Source organism: Varroa destructor, unplaced genomic scaffold, assembly GCF_002443255.2.
Source record: "Varroa destructor unplaced genomic scaffold, Vdes_3.0 BEIS01000001.1, whole genome shotgun sequence".
Lineage (NCBI taxonomy): Eukaryota > Metazoa > Arthropoda > Arachnida > Mesostigmata > Varroidae > Varroa > Varroa destructor.
This window is the reverse complement of record NW_019211454.1, coordinates 28764516-28772417: the sequence shown is the minus strand read 5'-3', so window position 1 is coordinate 28772417 and position 7902 is coordinate 28764516.

The following is a 7902-nucleotide window of genomic DNA, read 5'->3' as shown; positions in this document are numbered from 1 at the left end:
CTGGGCGAATGCTATGAAATATACAGTAAACATAATAAACCGCTGAGCGACCGATATACAGGCACACATACGAATTTATTGTTTTACATTACAATATTGTAGGTACGCTATAGATTTGAAATAATTAAAAGCACGCTGTCCTCTTCGCACGCAATTAGTGGGCAATCACACATGGCTACCCGATGGAATTGCGACCATAGCGACCAAAGGCAAGACAATAGGGTTTACTCAGAGTTGACTAAACTAAATTCCCGGCATCAGGTAGGTGGCTTTGTCTCTTTGTGCATCTACCTTACGCGCGGAAAGCTAAACGTTTTTCCAAGAGGAAGCCCTAGTAGGCAAAAAAATCTACGCTCTATTTGAAACTAAATCTGTGGTAGATATCTGTCTCTTGCTGGAGTAATGCGTTGGCTTAAAAAGTGCAAAAATATACCATTAAACGAAAGCGGTCTTTGACCTGTGTTTCACCGCACTAGTAATCAAAAATGACAATAATTTTTATGGTAGTCTCGAAAAAAGATTTTTAAAAAAGGAAAGAACATTTACTATTACTGGCCCGTTGCACCCTTTACGATATTATATGGATGTATTAGGACATGTCGTAAAATATTGTTGCACATCTTATCCGACTACTTGTATGGCGCTTGAATTCAAATTTTGACTGTCTTAGTCTGCTTTGGCAGATTTATTATTTACTTCAATGTGAGGTCTTTGTGTTCATACTTTCTGGATTGTTCAATGATAGGGAGGGTGATAAGTTTAATTGAAACAATGAGAAAGATGGGTAGTATGTTTTTCCATAGTGATGTCGCATATCATTAGCTCCTCTTGGCTGGATTCCGCTAACGGAGGGCAAGAGCCGTGTCACCCGGAATGGTAGTCACGTTTTCTTCATATTCCGAACTTCTCTGCGCCTTAATGTGCCAGTATTTCAGTGTCTCTGACATAGATAGACATGGATGAGCTTGCGAATAGAATCGACATGGATCCGAACGCCCGCCGGGGTTCTGAAGGCTGTTCGCGAAGTTAGGTGGTAGCTGGAAATTACATCATTAAAAGATTTACTTCGTTGTCTTAACGCTTTATCAATGTGTATTTCGTGTTTTACGGTAATAGAATTTTAGGTAAAAAAAATTCCAGGATTCCACATAAGTGACGCCGAAAATAACGGAATTTTATTAATTGTGCAGTGTTTCAGCAACAGCAAAGAACAGTATAACGGATTAAATTATAGATACTAAGACGGCGGAGATATAATTCATTGCATTAATATCGTTAAGGGGTAAGACCAGATCTATCTTTTTTATCAAAAAAATACCAGATCTAAACTGTATTACGAAACGTGCATGAACTGCAAGATAGATGTTCGAAAGTGTTTGACGTTTGAAGGGGCTCTCCTTGTAAACACTATTGATACACATGTATATACAATAAACATATTTACCTAGCGTAAAAGAACTGAATCGTGATTCTTTAACCCCATTCAACTTCAAGCAGCTTGAATGGCAAGTTTCACATAAAAATGACGTTAGCTCAGTTTTTAGTTGCAGAGGGGGAAGAAGTACGAGGGTGAGCACTGGGATTGGAGAGGGTTATTTTTTTTCATCAAGGACTACCATCTTCTTCAAGGTGGTGACTAAACCAAACCAAAGAGCAGACCTCTCCGCTGCCGTATGGGACACAGGCAAAGGTGGGTGAAATATAAGTTATTACTCACTGGTTCAGTACCGCGAAATCTCCCCAAGGATTTACCTGCGCTTGAAGCCTCGTTATAGCCGCACGAATAGTGCAGCGTTCTTGCGTTCGCTGAACAGCAACTATGCAAGATTCAACATCCAGAACTTTCGTCCAGACTACAGCGAAATTATAATTACGAATATTTCGAATTTCGTGTACAACACTACCATTGAGCATTGCTTCAAACGGCTGGTTGTTAATGCAAAACCAGTTGCGTTAACGGTTAGTTCACAGAACTCTCTCGTCGTTCGTGTATCACCCTCCAGATATACTTCCAGGGGTGTAACTGATTTCGACTGCATTTTGCCTGTGAATAAAGTTGATTGCCCTAGAAACAAGTTCTAATTCTAATAGTATTGGTATAGCTTGTGTTTATTTGCTATGTCACAAAAAACAGTTGCGCATCTGTATTGTGCAGATCCCAAAGCACGTGGCGGTATCTTATACAACAGCCGTTAATACGCAGCTAAGGTGAAAGATGTCATATTTGTAGCCTTTTTTGCGGACACATTTAATTCTGCCTAATGTTATTGCGTAGCTCGTGTACTTTCATTTACTATTAACCAACTGATCTCGAGTCAGCGTCTTAAAGGAAACTTGATTGGAAAAGGAGAAAAGTAGGAACTAGAACCGTGAAGCTAAAAACTATAATACACCTATGGGTTAAATTTCATTTTGAGTGCATATGCATGCACATACACGTACACAATAATGACACAAGTGTACGGCCGCGTGTTTGAAGAAGAGGCCCTGACGCTGCTGCTGATTTCCTGCATTCGTTTCGGAAACCTCAGGAGCGTCAGGAATCGTAAAGCGTCGAAGTTAAGACAGGCACCAGTATATGTTGTTTTGCGAAAAGTGGGCCGCTAGCGTACGAACAAACCGACAAAGGAATATGCTTGTTGTCTTCATAGCAGGCGTCGCCATTTTATGGATCGAGCTATTGAGCGCCTTCGCTGGGTTGTTTGTTTCCCACTTGCTCTCCCCATAATATGTGACCGTGCTTCTCTCCCGTATCATACAACGCTGTTATGCTGAGTAATTGACGACGATGCAGAACGAAGCAAAAGCCTAATTACTATCCCGACTGCTGCAACCATTACTGTCACTTTTTTAAAACTGTTTATATCTCCTTATCCGTTTATTTTATTTACTCATTTCAACATGTCTGGTGTACGTTTCACACGTATAATTTCGCTGCACGACGAGTTGACATCGTGACAAAAATACTAAACATGTACGAGAAAGAGAAAAGAAAAACGAAGTGGCCACAGCAGTGGGGCACAGCAGTATAGTACACTTTGAGAAATGTGTCTGCACATTGACATGTCACGATATTATTGGCTATAACAATACTACGACTATAAAATCCGTTTTCCCAATTTTTAGGACTCCTGCTACCATTCAACGCATTTAGCTGCTAACGCCCGTAACATCCTCTCTACCCAGATTCCGCCAAAGGAATTATTGAAATCAGCCATAACTTACGTTACGTCCAAACATCGGAGTGCGTTAAAGTGTATAGAAGTGAGGTAGCCTTGCGATGTTATGAGATAGCAGTAATGTCTAACTTTTCTTCACAGTATCGTAAGACACATTGTTTAAAGCGAAATCGACGCTACCTGCTAACTAATCTTTACTACGCTGGAACATTAATGGAGCATCGATCCTTTATTAAAAATTCATGAAGCAGAAACGGGAGCTGAAAGGGAAGATATGAAGTATAATGAAAAAAGACCCGCTTTAAAACGAAGTACGACAGAGAATAATATGGCAAGCGTGGCATTAAACCGTAATCATTTTTCAAGCTCTCTTTTATTTCTTCATAAATTATTATGTAGAATTATGCTGTTGCGTGAATTGAATTCTTGTTATTAAGTCTGTGTATTTATCCGGCCGGCCGGCTTAGGCCAGCATAAAAAGATTGCGCCATGCATGCAGTTTGAATCAATGGAGTATGATCGCTTAGTATAAACATATCAATGCTACAACCTGTTGATATTCGTCGGGTACCACGAATGTACTGTTCCCAAAGTCCTTGTGGGTCGCAGACCTATACGATAGGTCCTCGGTACGGACGTTCGAGGTTTAGCTACAGAGTGTGTTTACGGTAATCATAAAGGAGCACAAAAAACACGCGTGACAGACACCTCTTGGTAATAGTATAAGTTGGCTATCGGCTTATCCCAGAAATCTGCATAGCGCAAATGAGTCTCCCGTGTATATCCCAAAACACTCTAGTAGAAGGTCCTCCTTTAAATTTAGCTCTTCTATGCTGTTTACTTATTTACTAATTAGGTTGATGGCTAAGAAGTTACGATAAGCTCTTTCGAAACAGTACAGGGTATCTTAATCAGAGACACATAGGCAGAGAGGTAGAGCGTCGACGGGCAAGGATACAACTAGGATTATTCACTTAGGCTCACACTGGATTTCGTAGCGACCAAGTTGTCGTTGTAGGCCCTACGGGGTCCTTTAGGTCGATGTCTCGGCTCCTTCAGCGGCCGTTCCGATCCGAATCGGGATAATACGCAGGTGAGAACGAAACATGAAGAAACGGCACCAATGACCAATTTACAATCCTCTTCCAATACAAAAACGGGCATCCATGGCCACATCCCTAGCTAAACTTCTTGGCTTTAGTCAAAACTTATTTTAAAAGCCTTCATTCACATTTGAAATAATATGAAAGACTGACGTCAGAGGGGAAGGGCATTGTCCTACGTTTCAGATCGGAATCGACTATGCACACTGTAATATACAGACGGACTGTATGAAATCAAGAAGAATTATCAAATTATGTTACGTTCCTAGTACATCATGGAAGTTTGGCCGTCTGATGAGTGACAAAATAGCAGATCGGTCTTAGAGTTAGTAATTAGAGTTGAATTTTTCTTCCGAGTGAACACATCTTAACAATGTTTTTCCGCGTAATCTTATCCCATAGTTTCATGGGCCTTCGGATGCGGACGAATTTTCAAAGCTATTATTATTATAATATGCATAAAAAGGCTAACTTTAGTTGTTCTCGAGGTTCCTTGAATAACTTTAAAACGAAGTATCATACTAGAGAAGCAGACGGTGAGGAAAATGTGTTAAATATGAAAAATTTAGGAGTTTTTGCAAAACACTTTTCCTTCCCCATTTGATGTATCTATATTTAACAGTGTGAAGTATGAACAAATTTAGACGCATATACAATATTATTATTATTCGTATGCAAATGAGTGCGGATGTGGCATTAAGCCGACACGATGCCAACATGTGCCTCTTGCCCCAATAGAAAAAGCCCAGTAAAAATTATGCAGCTATTATTAAACTATTACCTGACGTGCTATATGTATAAAAATATCTTGCATTCTCAATGATTTTGTATGTTTCTTTATGATATATCAAGTGTCAGAGCCTTGGTTTTAACCATTTTATTTGTATCGTAATAGTATATCGTCATGATCTTTCCATCTATCGATGTTTATTGCATTTCGATGTATAAACCCTCAATCAGCCAATAAAGCTATTTGTTTAACCAATTCTTGGTTTGCGCCACAGCTGGGGTAATCCACTATCCGCCAAATGTGTGGCGACCACTATCATCATAATATTTTTCATAGATTACGGCCTTTGTGTCTCGTAGACGCTAGTTATTAGGGTCTTTATGATCTTACTCCACCTCGTTATCCGCTTATAACTTCTTGTCGATAGTTGACACTTTTTTCGTGAGCACTATGTGTATATATATGCTTCGTCACTTTTAAGGATATTTCCTTTTAATAGTCAATTACTTTATGCGACGTGACACGTTCCCTCAAACCGGATCTACTTTAATTTAAGAAGAATGAAGTAATTTTAAAACGAGTTTTCTCATTATACTTCCATTTACCCAATGGCACAATCAGGTCAGCTTGGTGATTAAACGAAATGTTTAGAAGGTATCAGAAGTGTAATTTTCGTAGATAAAGTTTGACAACCGCCTTCGTAATTTGGCGGAAGAACGTATTACGTTCAGACTCTGCCTTTCCGCTCCAAAACGCTACGTATTTCGAAGAGAGACGAAAATATTATAGTATTTCAACGAGTCAAGATGAGACAATATTTATATGAGAAAACAGTTTACTGCCTCATCTACTTATACAATTTAGAAACTGGGTTTCTGTTCGACGTAGCTGGCCTAGCCTTAACGGAAAAATTCGGAACGGCATCGTACGTAAGACTGATCTATTTAGATGTGTAGACTAAGGCACATTATGTCATCCGTAGTGTAACAGAGTGACGTTCTATATATTTACTTTTTCCTTTTTTTTGGCAATATTTAATATTTTACGCCACTAAGGATAAATATTTAGGTATTTACCCTTAGTAGCGTTCGGATCTGTTAGCTGATTACATTAGAAAGGATTGCGTTCACTTCAAGCCACTAATAGGGACGCGTCAGCTTTTCGATGAAAATCAGTCAATTCCAGAAGTAAAGCGTTTTCATCATGGGCGAAAATAATTTTGACAGGGGTGCTACACGGAGTATTGAATGTCCAAGAAAATAGTTCAAGTCTGTCGAGAATCGAAGGGTAGATTTAAGAGGGGACTTTAGACAATGTGTGTGATAGATGAAGTGTTGCTCATAGATCCTTTCCTAAGAAAAAAGGATCTACAAAAGCTGTAGTTACTTGTCAGCGGCTTTAGCTTGTCAAAATCCTTCTTGGACGTTGCAAGTCGCATTGGCGAATCACAGTTATAATAGAGACAGAACCGACCAAGCAGGATTGGTTTAGTTCTGAAAATCTCCCTCCCGGTGAATATGTTTACAACTAAACAGTTATTTTACATTTTTTAACTTATATATATAATTTGAATGTATACTTTTTACAAAAAATGAAGTTGTTGTTTTTGTCGAAAAGCAAGTAACAAAACACATTTTTTTTAAGTATATCTACAGCGAGGGCAACTCTAGGCACGGAATAATATTGCTTTTATGTGTTTATAGCTATGAAATTGTCAAAGGTGCGACGATCATTGTTTCTATCCATAAAAGCGAACACATATGAAAGCCTTTGAGTATATGAGCTTTTAAGCCTTTAAAAGTGTCGAAATAAACACGTGCTGTGAATAATGCTGCAACTAAAGCGACGATTACAACGAACTGTGATGGAAGACCGAGTTCTGCAGCTAACACTCTTCCCATTATATTGTTTTTACATAGAGTATATGTGGTTTACCTATCCGACAATTCCCTGCACACAAACCGGGAGTAGTTTTTGAAGTCAAGCAAGCAAGATATGCAAATACTTCGATTTGCATAGCTCCGCCGAGCGCAACCAGTACAAAGAGTCGATGTCAGGTATTGTCGCTTACTTCTCTCGCTAACTTTTCTATACGTATTTATGTAATACTAGCCAACGGCAATTCATCTTGCGCGACAATGTATAATTTATTGTTCAAATAACGGCCCTCTATGGAAGAATGAGTTGAATATTCTGCGCACGTGGATGGGCGCCTAAACATAGGCAGGAGTAAATGCAGCGTTTGTACCATGGAAATACGAAAACAAGCACCACTGGGCTAGCGTTGGCTGCTGAAACTGCTATTGGTAAGCTTTTCCGGGGTCTGCCTCCTTTTTCGTGGCTTGGTGCACCGAAAAGTTCACGACGCCGTCTCGATTCTTAGTTGATGGGTATCGCTTGACATAGGCATGAAATGTGTGCTCGAGCTCGGACCCGGCGTTCCCGACACCCGCGGCTGGTGAGAGTTTATTCTCTCTCTCTCTCTCTCTCTCTCTCTCTCTCTGTTCATCTGTGTCCATGTGTTTATTAGGCGCCTGTGGATCTGCCACAGCAAAAGCGATGCTAGCAGGCTATGAAACGAGAAAAAGTTCTACTTTGTAGAAGGGAAGCCTTGCGATCTTCGGCAAAGCCACTATAAGTATACTACACGTCCTGTATGCTTGTTTTCACCAGCTCAACGTTTGAAAACTTATATTTTTTCCGGCTCCCTATTTCTAGTCCTCTGCCTTTACTTCTGTTTCTATACACTTTTTATTTTGTTTCTTTGTTCTTTCTTTAGCTCTCTCGAACACAAAGTTACACAGTAGCGAACAGCTATGATTACCCAGACACCACTCTAAATGGCTAGATCCGCATGAACCGTCGTCCTCTGCGGCGGCGCTTCTCTTGC